At 46.5% G+C, this 12,052-nt stretch overlaps 1 long non-coding RNA gene across 1 annotated transcript in view; it reads left to right on the top strand.

Moving 5' to 3' along the window:
- Positions 1 to 12,052, top strand: part of LOC108283870 — a 434,667-nt gene that overhangs the window by 255,078 nt on the left and 167,537 nt on the right. Inside the window, exon 8 of the long non-coding RNA XR_005195792.1 lies at positions 3,589 to 3,750. This is a non-coding gene — a long non-coding RNA (uncharacterized LOC108283870). The remainder of the gene's footprint in view (positions 1 to 3,588; positions 3,751 to 12,052) is intronic.

The following is a 12,052-nucleotide window of genomic DNA, read 5'->3' as shown; positions in this document are numbered from 1 at the left end:
GCCACAGCATGCTGTTCCATTTCTGCCTATCCCTGCTGCATTGAGGATGCAGCCTCCAGGCCCGCCATGGGTTCAGGCTCTTTCCCTGGGACATTCGGGATGGCTTTGATGCTCTTTGGTTTATCACACTTGCTATTGAGATTCTCACCAAATAGCTGCCTGGGCCCCTCTCCTCCTGGGCAGTTAGCCACTGCCACTGCCACTGCCAGAGGTCCAGAGAAGGAGGCTCTCCCAGGCAGTGGGAGGAGGCAGGGATGCCCAATACCCAGCACTTCTGGGGCTGGGCACTGTGCTGGGCCTTAGGCACTGCGATCACCCCACCTCTGAAGGGCAGGAGACACTGGGCTCATTTTACCGCCTCCCCACCTGTCTTTCAGTTGGTTACGGGGCATAAAGCCCATCTGTTTTTATTTTGCACATACATTCAGAGGGGAGTAATCATCATCACTGCTTCCCACATGGGGAAACTGAGGAACAGAGAGGCTGACTGACTTATGGTCACACAATGAGTAAGAGGTGATCTCAGATGAGATTCTCTGATTTATGCTTTTAATAGATTTTTTCAGGTGTGGGTTTGCGGGAGCTTGCTTTGATTGCTGTAGAGAATGTTATTTATTTTTATTTTTTTTTATTTTTATTTTTATTTTTTCTCTTTGAGACGGAGTTTCGCTCCTGTTGCCCAGGCTGGAGTGCAATGGCGCGATCTCGGCTCATTGCAACCTCCGCCTCCTGGGTTCAGGCAATTCTCCTGCCTCAGCCTCCTGAGTAGCTGGGATTACAGGCACGCGCCACCATGCCCAGCTGATTTTTTGTAGTTTCAGTAGAGACGGGGTTTCACCGTGTTGACCAGGATGGTCTCGATCTCTTGACCTCGTGATCCACCCACCTCGGCCTCCCAAAGTGCTGGGATTACAGGCATGAGCCACCGCGCCCGGCCCGAGAATGTTATTTTCCCCACCTGGAAATGCTGTTGTCACTGTTACTGTGTTGTTGCAGTTTGTTTGCATTCCTGAGACCATGTCAGCAAAGGGCTTGGCGAGGGCAGTTCGGGGCAGCCTTGAAGCATCTGGCTTGTAAGAAGAGTCCATTCTGAGGGAGGATCTCAATGCATTTTTTTTTTTTTTTTTTCAAAGGGAGTCTTGCTCTGTCGCTCAGGCTGGCATGCAGTATGGAGTAATCTTGGCTCACTGCAACCCCCGCCTCCTGGGTTCAAGTGATTATCCTACCTCAGCCTCCTGAGTAGCTGGGACTACAGGTGCCTGCCACCACACCCGGCTAATATTTGTATTTTAGTAGAGACAAAAATTATTTTTTTATGTGTATTTTCACATGTATATTTTCACTAGGTCAAGCTGGTCTCGAACTCCTGACCTCAAATGATCCACCCAGCTTGGCCTCCTAAAGTGCTGGGATTATAGGTGTGAGCACTGCACCCAGCCTTCAATGCATGTTTTAGCATAAATACGTGCTAGGCTGGCTGTGCCCACAGACAGAAGGGAGTACCCAAGCATCCCAGTTTCTCTACCCTTGCCGAGAAGCCTGGGCTCTGAACCCCATGCCTCAGTGGGACCCAGAGCTGCTCAGGAGCACACGAAGCTCAGTCTCTGCCCCTGCCTTCCAGGTAAACACAAAGGCCGCTGGCGTTGGTGGCTGAGAGCCCACCAGCGCATTGAGCTCAGTACCATTCCTGGTGTTGGTGGGGGGGTGACGGTGCAAAATCACCCTTGATGAAGAACGACCGGTATAGTCTAGTGATTCCCAACATTTGCAATACCAGAAATCCCTTTTACTGATTCTCCTTCCCTGGGCGGGAGTTTATCAGCCCAACAAACTTCATGGTTATGTATTTATTTCTCCACTTTCTCATCTAAAAATACCTGCCAGTGGGAGTTTCTGATCCGGGTCACCAGGCTGCGTTGCTAAAATTCGGGCCAGTATCAGGCAAAGACACTTGATATTTTAGGTGACAACTGTGACCTTATTTGGGAAAAAAAAAGGTGCAATTTCTGGTAGACTTCTTGACCCTTTGAAAAATAGCCTGAGGACCCCCATAGAGGAGGCCTGAGATTGGAATCCCTGTTATAAACTTTCATTTTGCTGTGTGGAATTAAGAATTTGGATCAAATGTCCATGGAAGCTTCCTTTGAGTTCCCTGTTTCCCCCAGAGCCTCTGTCCTGTCTTGTCCCCTTTTGGCGTGAGCGGTGTCATTATTCAGCACGTATTTATTCAGTGATCACCACATGCCTGGCACTTCCCTGGCTGCGAGGTTGCCGCGGTGAACAGCAGATGCAGGCATGGTCCTAATGGGGTCTGTAGCCAAGTGAGGGAGGCTAAGAAAGAAAGAATGTCATTTGCAGCAGCGGTAAGTGCTGAGAGGGAGGTGTGGCACGTGAATGGGCTTCAGGGTGCTGGTCTCCGGAGTAACGAGCCCCTGTAAACGATCAAGCCACCCATTTCCCAGCTCTGCCTGTTGCCCAGCTTCCACTTGGCCTCTTCAGGGTCATTTAGCAGATTCATTGACAGGACCCGGTTCCTGTTACTTGACTCCTTGGGGACGGAATCCTTTATTGCTTGCAAAAATACTCTCTGCAGTAGGTTATGTCTTACTAATTGAGAGGGGTTCTGAGAAGCGGAGCAGCCCCACCTCACTAGATTCAGTGAGAGAAGGCCCTATAGGTACCTTGAACCTGACGTGGTGGACAAAGCACCCTGCTGAGAGCTGGGCAGGTCTTCGGAAGGAGATTTAATGTTCTGCAGTAGGAGAGATGATAGTTCCTCTCTCCCTCTCCAGATGTCTGCAGCCAAGTCGTCAGAACACAGAAGGGACCTTGCAGCCATTGTGTCTTTGTGCTCGGGTCCTGTCTGAGGGAGGGAAGGGAGGCAGGAGGAGGGGAGAGACGGATCAGCTGCATTTGCCAAGCCAACCTCCTCAGCACTGGGTGTCCCTCCTCTTGGCCACTGGAAGGCTTTCTTCTTCCTGGCCACGATCAAACACCGTTTCTTCTTTCTGCCTTTGTTCCCTGTGAGTCCGTGACTGTTGCTGTGTGAAATAGTAGCCGCTTGGCAGGGGAGTTCATGGAGGTTGCAGAGCACCTTCTCAGGTTCCTGCCTCTCCTCCGTTCCCCCTTCCTCCCTCCTGCCACCTTTCCTTACCTGGCAGTCATCTAATTCTTCTCTTTTAGAATACGGTTCAGAAAACAATCCACACCAGCTGCCTTGGGGAATCCTCCAAAGAGACAAATTCTACCCTGTGCCCACCTCTCCTCTAGGTAGTACCTTTCAGTGCTTCCTCCCTCCCCTCCTGTTGTCCTCAAGTGAATGCCCCAAATGGCCCTTGCTCAGCTTCTAAGGCCCTGGTGGGTGCTGCTTCCCTTTGTAGCTGGGTGGGTTTCAGGAAATGCCCCATCTGGGCATGAGAGATGGGCAACCATACCTCAGGGGAATTGGTGGCGGGGAAGAGAGTCTAGCCAAAAAGGCAAAAAGGACAGGGATGCTCAGAGGGAGTCATGGTAAGGACTTGGGCTCTTTCTCTGTTGAGAGGGGAACATCGGAAATTTTTAAAAGATTCTGATTTGCATTTTACTCAGATCCTTCTGGCTGCTGTGTTGAAAGTGGGCTGGAAGTGGCAAAGGTGGAAAGACAGGCTGATTAGGAGGCTATTGCGGAAAACCAGCATATGGCAGTAATCCTGGCCTGGGGCATGCAGAGGAGATGGGAAGACCTGATCAGATTCAGAATGTATCTCAAAGGTAAGATTTGCTGGTGGATTGGCTATGGCGTGCCAAAGAAATATGATCCCAATTGTTGTTTATCTCCTGCAACTACAGAATGAAGTTTCCGTATATTGATATCGGCGAATCCTCAGATTGAGCAGGAGTGCCTATTTGTTTGTTTGTTTTTTGGACAGAGATGGAATTGTTATGTTTGAGTTGTTGGTCAGACCTCCAAGTGGCGGCAGTGAGGAGGCAGCTGCATGTACAGATCCACAGCGTCCACATGGCCAGGCCATGGCACTCAGACATGTGATCAAACACCAGTTTAGATGTCATCATGGTGTTTGTTTTGAATGAGGTTAACATCTAAGTAGACATTGAGGAAGGGACTTTACCCTCCACAATGTGAACAGGCCTCATCCCATCAGTTGAAGAGTTTTTTTTTTTTTTAATTGCATTTTAGATTTTGGGGTACATGTGAAGAACATGCAAGATTGTTGCATAGGTACACACATGGCAGTGTGATTTGCTGCCTTCCTCCCCATCACCTATAACTGGCATTTCTCCCCATGATCTCTCCCCCCAACTCCCCAACCCCCACTGTCCCTCACCTATTTCCCCCCGACAGACCCCAGTGTGTGATGCTCCCCTCCCTGTGTCCATGTGTTCTCATCGTTCAACACCCGCCTGTGAGTGAGAACATGCAGTGTTTGATTTTCTGTTCTTGTGTCAGTTTGCTGAGAATGGTGGTTTCCTGCAGAGGACACGAACTCATTGTTTTTGATGGCTGCATAGTATTCCATGGTGTATATGTGCCACATTTGCCCTGTCCAGTCTATCATCAATGGGCATTTGGGCTGGTTCCAAGTCTTTGCTATTGTAAACAGTGCTGCAATGAACATTCGTGTGCATGTGTCCTTATAATAGAAAGATTTCTAATCCTTTGGATATATACCCAGAAATGGGATTGCTGGGTCAAATGGAATTTCTATTTTTAGGTCCTTGAGGAATCGCCACACTGTCTTCCACAATGGCTGAACTAATTTACACTCCCACCAACAGTGTAAAAGTGAGTTGAAGGGTTTAAGAGTAAAAAGACTGAGGAAGTGGGAAGTGGGAATTCTGGCTTCACATTGCCTTTGGACTCAAGCTGCAGTATCAGCTCTCCCTGGGGGCTCCAGCTTGCTGGCCTGCCCTGCAGAGTTTGGACTTGCCAGCCCCCATAATCACATCAGCCAATTCCTTAAAATCTCTCTCTTTCTGTCTCTCTCTTTTCACATACACACATTCTACTGATTCTGTTTTTCATGAAAATCCTAACACATGGAGTACAGGGATACATTTGGATATCCAAAACTTATGCAAAAATGGATATTTGGATTTGGATTTGTAAGTTATGTAAGCCTTAAATATGAGCGTGATCATCAAGAGGCCATCGTGGGCAGAGAGGAGCAAGTCCACGGGGCTGCACAGCGCAGGTTAAGAGATTCAGAAATTATGTGTGTATGTTTGTGTGTATTTTATGTGTGTTGTATGTGTTTGTGTGTGAGTGCTTGTGTGTTTGTGTTTTGTGCTTTTGTGTGTGTGTTTGTGTGTGTTGTTTGTACTTGTGTGTTTGTGTATGTACATTTGTGCTTGTGTATTTGTATGTGTATTGTTTGTGTTCATGTGTTTGTGTGTTTTCTGCTTGTGTTTGTGTGTATATGTTTGTGCATATATGTGGTTGTGCTTGTATGTGTGCGTGTTTTGTACTTGTGTGTGTTTGCATATGTTTGTATAATTGTGTGTTTATTCTTTTGTGTTTGTGTCTTGTGCTTGTGTGTGTTGTTTGTGTGCATGTGTGTGTTTGTGTGTATGCTTGTGTGTGATTATGTTTATGTGCATGTGTGTGTGCATATGTGTTTCTGCTTGTATATGTGTGTGTTTCTGCTTGTGTTTGTGTTTTGTGCTTGTGCTCGTGTATGTTGTCTGTATGTGTTTATGTGTGTGTTGTGTGTTGTGGGCCTGTGTTTGTGCACGTTTGTGCATGTGTGTTTATGCTTGTGTTAATGTGTTGTGCTTGTGTGTTGTTTGTATATGTTTGTGCTTTTGTGTTTGTGCGCATATGTGTGTGTGTTGTTTGTGTGCATGTGTGTATGTATTTGTACTGGTGTGTTTGTGTGCATGTGTGTATGTTTCTGTGTGGTATGCATGTGTGTTTGGTGAATGTGTGTGTATTTTGTGTGTGTTGTTTATGTGTGTGCGTTTTGTGTGTGTGTGTGTGTGTGTGTGTGTGTGTGTGTGTAGAGGTTGCTGAACACTAACGATGTGTCAAGCATCCCACATTACTAGATGCTACCTCTTCTTAAAGCAGTTTGATGTCTTCATGGAGAGCCATCTATCTCCTTACATTTTCTGGAAGTTTGGGAGGGATTCTCATGGGGCCACCTATTTATTTGACTGATGCTTTGCAGTTCCTGTGTCACAGTCCCTCTAGTGTTCTGGGCAGCAGACTGACATCCAGTCATTCCTACTCCTGTGTCAGAAACTGATTATTCCAGCATCTTCCTTCCAGGCTATTCTCAGTTCCCCTAACCTCCAGTCTCTTGAAGCTATTTAGCGTCCCTCGGTACTGAGTAATCCCGTTTATGAAAGCATATGAAGCTTCCTTACTGGCATGCGTTGGTACAAATAGTTTTGCAGTCCCAAGGGATAGGGTCATTTGAACTTGGTGACTTGAAAAACACTTGGTGTGAATAATGTGAAGTGCAGGACTATGGTGATGAATTTCCCTCACTCTCTTTGTTCTTTGTTTTCTTTGTAAGGCAGAATGTTTAACCCACGTTTTCCAAGAACTGGGTAGGTGGGTTGCTGGGGACAATTGATTTTTAGAGAAGTATTGTTTCTCTGGATGTGGAAACTAAGAAGCAAAGAATAATATTGAGCAAGAGTCGTCCTGATGACCAGGCCTAGGCTAATTATGGCAATAATGTTGCAATGTGTTTGGACCATCATGCAGTACAAAAGCACCACTTCTCCCCAAGGTGCCCTGGACCCAGGGTCATCCTCAGGGCCTTGCTCTAGCCCCATGTCACCCAATGTCAAGCTGGATCATCTACTTTCTAAGGCTGTAATTGATGCTAAGGGTGGGATCACCCCTTCTTCTTTAAAGCAGTGGGATCACCATCTATGAGGAGATTGGACTAGGTGGTTATTTTATTTTAAGACAAGCTGTCACTTTGTCGCCCAGGCTGGAGTGCAGTGGCGCGATTTTGGCTCACTGCAACCTCTGCCTCTAGGGTTCAAGCAATTCTCATGCCTCAGCCTCCCAAGTAGCTTAGAATTACAGGCGTGCACCACCACACCTGGCTAATTTTTGTATTTTTAGTAGAGACAGGGTTTCACCATGTTGGCCAGGCTGGTCTTGAACTCCTGGGCTCAGGTGATCTGCCTGCCTCAGCCTCCCACAGTGCTGGGATTACAAGTGTGAGCCAGTATGCTTATCCTTGGACTAGGTGGTTTCTGAGCAGTGGGGATGGGTCAATGGGAGGGTGCCTTCCCTAAATAAAGAGGCCAGCTCTCCCTTGGCATCCACTTGCTGTTGTATTGTGGGAGGGTGGGTTCAGTGCCACCAAATTAATTTTTGTATTTTGAATATAATGAAAGTTTCTGAATTTTGGATGTAGGCAATAACTTCAAAAATATTTAAAATACCCTGTGGGTGAAATCTGTAGCTGGATAAAGCCCGCAGGACTTTACTTTGCGACTCGTATTCATGCATTGCTCCCCATGGCTTATCACAGGCTGGGGGCCAGGAGGTGTGGGAAGCTCTTTTGATTTATTTTGTTTTGAAGTCAGTGTATCTTCAAGGAACTGAGAGAGCAAAACTCGACTGGAGCTGGGTTGCAAGATGCTGTTGGCTAGAGACTTAGACAGAGCATGTGGCATTCTCTCCCTCATGGAGGGAGATGCCTACAGCGGGAGCCTCAGCAGCTGAGCCCCTCAGGCTTGATCCCTGGGTCCTCCACCCGCTGTCCGTGGCTCTGTGGACTCCATGGCATTCAGAGCTGGGGGATATCAAGTCTTTCAACATCTTAATTTTTTCAGTGAATTATTATATTTTGGAGATCTTTGTGTGTGCATATGTATGAATGTGTACACTTACATTATTCTTTTTTAACTGCTGTAGAGTATTAATTAAGTTATTTTCCCCAACTATTTCCGACACATGCACACACACATGAACAAGAAGGGCAAACGTCTTGCCTTTTTTTTTAAAAAAAAAGACAGAGTCTTGCTCTGTCATCCAGGCTGGAGTGCAGTAGTGTAATCATGTTTCACTACAGCTTTGACCTCCTGGGCTTAAGTGGTCCTCCGACCTCAGCCCCCCTAAGTAGCTGGGACTACAGACATGCACCATCACATCTGGTTAATTTTTTGATTTTTTTTTTTTTTTTGGTAGAGAAGGGATGTTTAAGCAAGCCTCCCACCTCAGCCTCCCAAGTAGCTAGGACTATAGGAGCATGCTATCATGCCTGGCTAATTTTGTTTATTTTTGGTAGAGAAGGGATGTCACTTTGTTGCTCAGGCTGGTGTCAACCTCCTGGGCTCAAGCGAAGCTGCTGCCTCAGCCTCCCAAAGTGCTAAGACTACAGGCAGAAGCCACCACACCTCGCCCCAAACATCTTATCAGACAAGCCTTTCTTGGCCACTCTCTGCAGACAGCACCCACCTCACACCCCCGTCTTCCTTTTTGTTTCTATCTTGATTGATCTCCATGGCACTTATCACCATCTGACCCACCATATAGTTACTTGTTTATTTGTTGACAGTCTGACACCCCCATCTCTTCATGAACCCCAGGAACTAGAGACTTCTTGTTAATTTTATTAAGTGCTTTATTCCGTGGGAAATGGTAAGTACCTACTAAACATTTGTTAAATGCATACGTCTCTATTGTAAAGATGACCTCCAGGCCCAGCCTCAGGTACAGAGAGGTAAAGTAACTTACTCAAAGTCACCCAGCTAATGACAGACAAATCTGGGCCCAGAGCCCATGCTCTAATCTAAATCTTACTACCTCTCTGCTGGTGACAAACAAAACCTCAGCGATGTGCCTGTAACACAGTCAGGACTCAGTACATGTTAAATAAAGGTTGTAATACTTACAACTGTCTATATCCCAGAAAGATCCTTACCTTGAGGAGACAGCAAGAATTTGAGATGTTCAATATAAAATACCAAGCCTGTGCATAGTTGGCCATCAACACGTGGTAGCTATTTGCTATTATGCTTGTTATTTTATTATACTTCAACACATTGTGTTGTACTTAAATGCTACTTGTTTGCCCTACTTCTCTCTGTCCCTTCTGAGAGTGCAGAGTGGGCCTTATTCATTCCAGCATTCCTATAATCTTGTATGTCCATACAGTTTTTGGTATGTGGTTGACATACAGTATTGTAAGGTACATGGAATAAGTAGATAAATGAATGAACAGATGGGTTGTGGGGGCCACTCCGGCCAGTGGCTTTGGAACATGCTTCCTGGAGTCTTATCCTCTCTTGTCAGACTCAGGTTTAGGACAACGGTACAGTTGTTCCATTGTTCCCAGATAACACATCGTATCTCAACGTCTTTGCTGGGGCAGCCGTCGGACACACCCTCAGCTCCTGCCCTGTCACTGGCCCCGTTTGGACCCCTTGTGGCCAGGCATCACCGCCCCCTGCCCTGAAGAGAGCTTTCATGCGGCAGGCCGACCCTGCTCCTTGACTCCTCCCTTCTCTCATTGAAAAAAATTGTTTCAGGGAGCATTTCTTTCTCCTAAACTTTTTATGTTCCATTGAAGACCTAGAAAGCGCGTTAAATAAAAATGCTTTGCAATGGCTGACCTATGTCTTCTGGCTTGTACCCCACCAACACCTTATCTAATGGGTAAGTCAGTTCTTATCTTTATTCTACTACTGAAGAAACTGATGCTTAAGCATAATTTGCTTTTTAAAAAATTTTTATTTTTTTTTTATAATTTTTTTTTTCATTTTATTTTAATAGAGATGGGGTGTCACCATGTTGGCCAGGCTGGTCTCGAACTCCTGACCTCAGGTGATCCACTCATCTCGGCCTCCCAAAGTGCTGCGATTACAGGCGTGAGCCACCGTGCCTGGCCACATTATTTGCTTTTTAAGTCACATAGTTTTAATGAACGAGCCTAGGGCCAGAACCAGCTGTCTGCACGCAACCCAATGCGTTTTCCACAAGAGTTACTCACATGGCTGTTACTTTAACCTGCTTCCAGAAGACTTTGGAAGGGTGTGTTACAAATTTAATGATCCAGGGCAACTTCCAAGTCTGGTGGCTCCGTGTGACAGCCAAGCTGCCCTGGAAGGTGTAATGAGGAAAGGCATCGTAATGAGCTGACATGGTTTCTGCAGATGACACAGCTCAGGGGTGGGGATGCTTTCCCCTCTGCCATGTTTTCCTTTCCTGTTGGATTTGACTCTTAGATCCGTTGTTCTAAGACTGGGTTGAATGTTGGAATTGCCTAGAAAAATTTTAAGTCCTGCTGCTAGTATCTCAGCTGCAAAGATCCTGATTTTGTCTGGAATGGGACCTGAGCATGGGGATTTACATCTCCCCAGGTGATTCTATTATGCTGTGGAGTTTGAGGACCATGGTCTTTGAGCATCCCTGTTATAGGGATTCTGGAGACTATCAAGAAGCTGCAGACTCCAAACTATTTCAGATGTAGTTCCAGCCCTCCTAAGCAGGTGTTGGTTCAGACCTCCTCACTCTTGCTCAGATTCATGGCAGCTCACCTTTCGGAAGAAATGACAGTACTGAAAGAGAAAACCAAGGGAACAAGAGAGACGGAGGCTATCCCAACAGCTGTCTTGTGTTGTGTCCCTACTGTGTGCCAGGCACTGTCCTAAGCACTTTACGTAGACTAACTTACCCAGGTCCATGTTACAAATGAGAAAACTGTGCATGGGGTCAGTAAGTAACTTGTTCAACCTGGGAGTGGCAGAGCTGGGATTTGAAGACCGGGAGCCTGGCTCCATAGGCCTCTGTTTAAATCACTGCATCTGTTGCCTAGTGGGATGTGTTTAGCTGTAGGATACTGGTTCCCACGTGGTCGAGAATCTTCTCTCACCAGTTTGTGCTCCATGGTGGCACAGAAGCATAGGCCTAATCTGTCATTCTGCTCCTCAGGCGCCTACACAGCCCCACACTGCATCTGGAGGGAGAAGCCGAGCTCCCTCACGCAGCTCCTTAGCTCCTTATCTTGTATGAGGAACACCCTTTACTGCCTGGCCACTGGCAGAACCTTCTTTCAATCTCCATGCCACCCTGCTCTGTTAGTACCATCTGAAGGTCCTCTCCGCTTTCTCTGTCTGCTAAATGTTTACTCTTCAGTATCCAACTCAAATACCCTCTTCTCCAACTTGTCCAGAAAGAGTGAGTGATGTCCTTTCCTTTCTTTGTTCCCAAGGCTCCTAGTTTCTCCATCTATGATCACATACATCGCAGCCCTTTCTTTGGTCTTCTCCAGCGGACTCTGGGTTCCCCAAGGAATGGGGCTCCGCCTTTCTCATGGTTGCTCTCCCTCCAGAGCCCCCACAGTGTCCTCAGTCGTTGGCTAACCTCTCACAAACAGGGTGTCCTCGTCTGTCTGTTCTACTTTGTTCCAGCCATGAGGTCATACTCTCTTTATCAGTTGACTCTCCGAAGATGTGCTGGTTGGGACTGATGCTTTCCTTCAAGATACTTTGGGCTCCAAAGTGTGCAATTGATGTTTGCTATGCTTTCGGAGGGCAGGCTTTGGTTTTAGATGAATCCTGAGCTTCCGTGGAGATCTGCCTCTGTCTAGCCTTGGTGTTTCTGTGTTCTTGAATCCTTCAGAGTCCAGAAGAAAAAGAAAGCTGATGCTTTCTAGGAATGACCTGTGAGAAGAGAGGTTGGTGTCTTGCTACTAAGTTCAGCTTGGTTCTGGACTAAGCCACCTTGGGCCAGAGGAGGCAGGGACAAGAGATGTGGCTTCTTGTGCTTTTGTGGAAATGGTGACAGTTGCTTACCAAAGAGAATAAAACCCTTTTACTAGAACCCTATCAGGGTCTGCAGAGGGTGGGTGCATGGGAGTCATTATCTTGTAAATCTACAGCTACAGTGACGAGCACAGGAAAAGCCAAGCTTAAAAAACACTGAGTGAATTTCAAGAATTTTTCATGCAGAAACATGCATGATGTGAATAGAATCTTCATCACGACACTGTTTGACGTAGAAAAATGTGACTCAGCTTAAATGCTCATTAGTTAGTGATTGTTTGATTAAATAGTGATAAAATGGAACACTAATACAGCTGTT

Source organism: Cebus imitator, unplaced genomic scaffold (assembly GCF_001604975.1).
Source record: "Cebus imitator isolate Cc_AM_T3 unplaced genomic scaffold, Cebus_imitator-1.0 Scaffold13, whole genome shotgun sequence".
NCBI classification, from domain to species: domain Eukaryota; kingdom Metazoa; phylum Chordata; class Mammalia; order Primates; family Cebidae; genus Cebus; species Cebus imitator.
The sequence above is the reverse complement of the archived record's forward strand: the minus strand, read 5'-3'. Positions and strand labels throughout refer to the sequence as shown.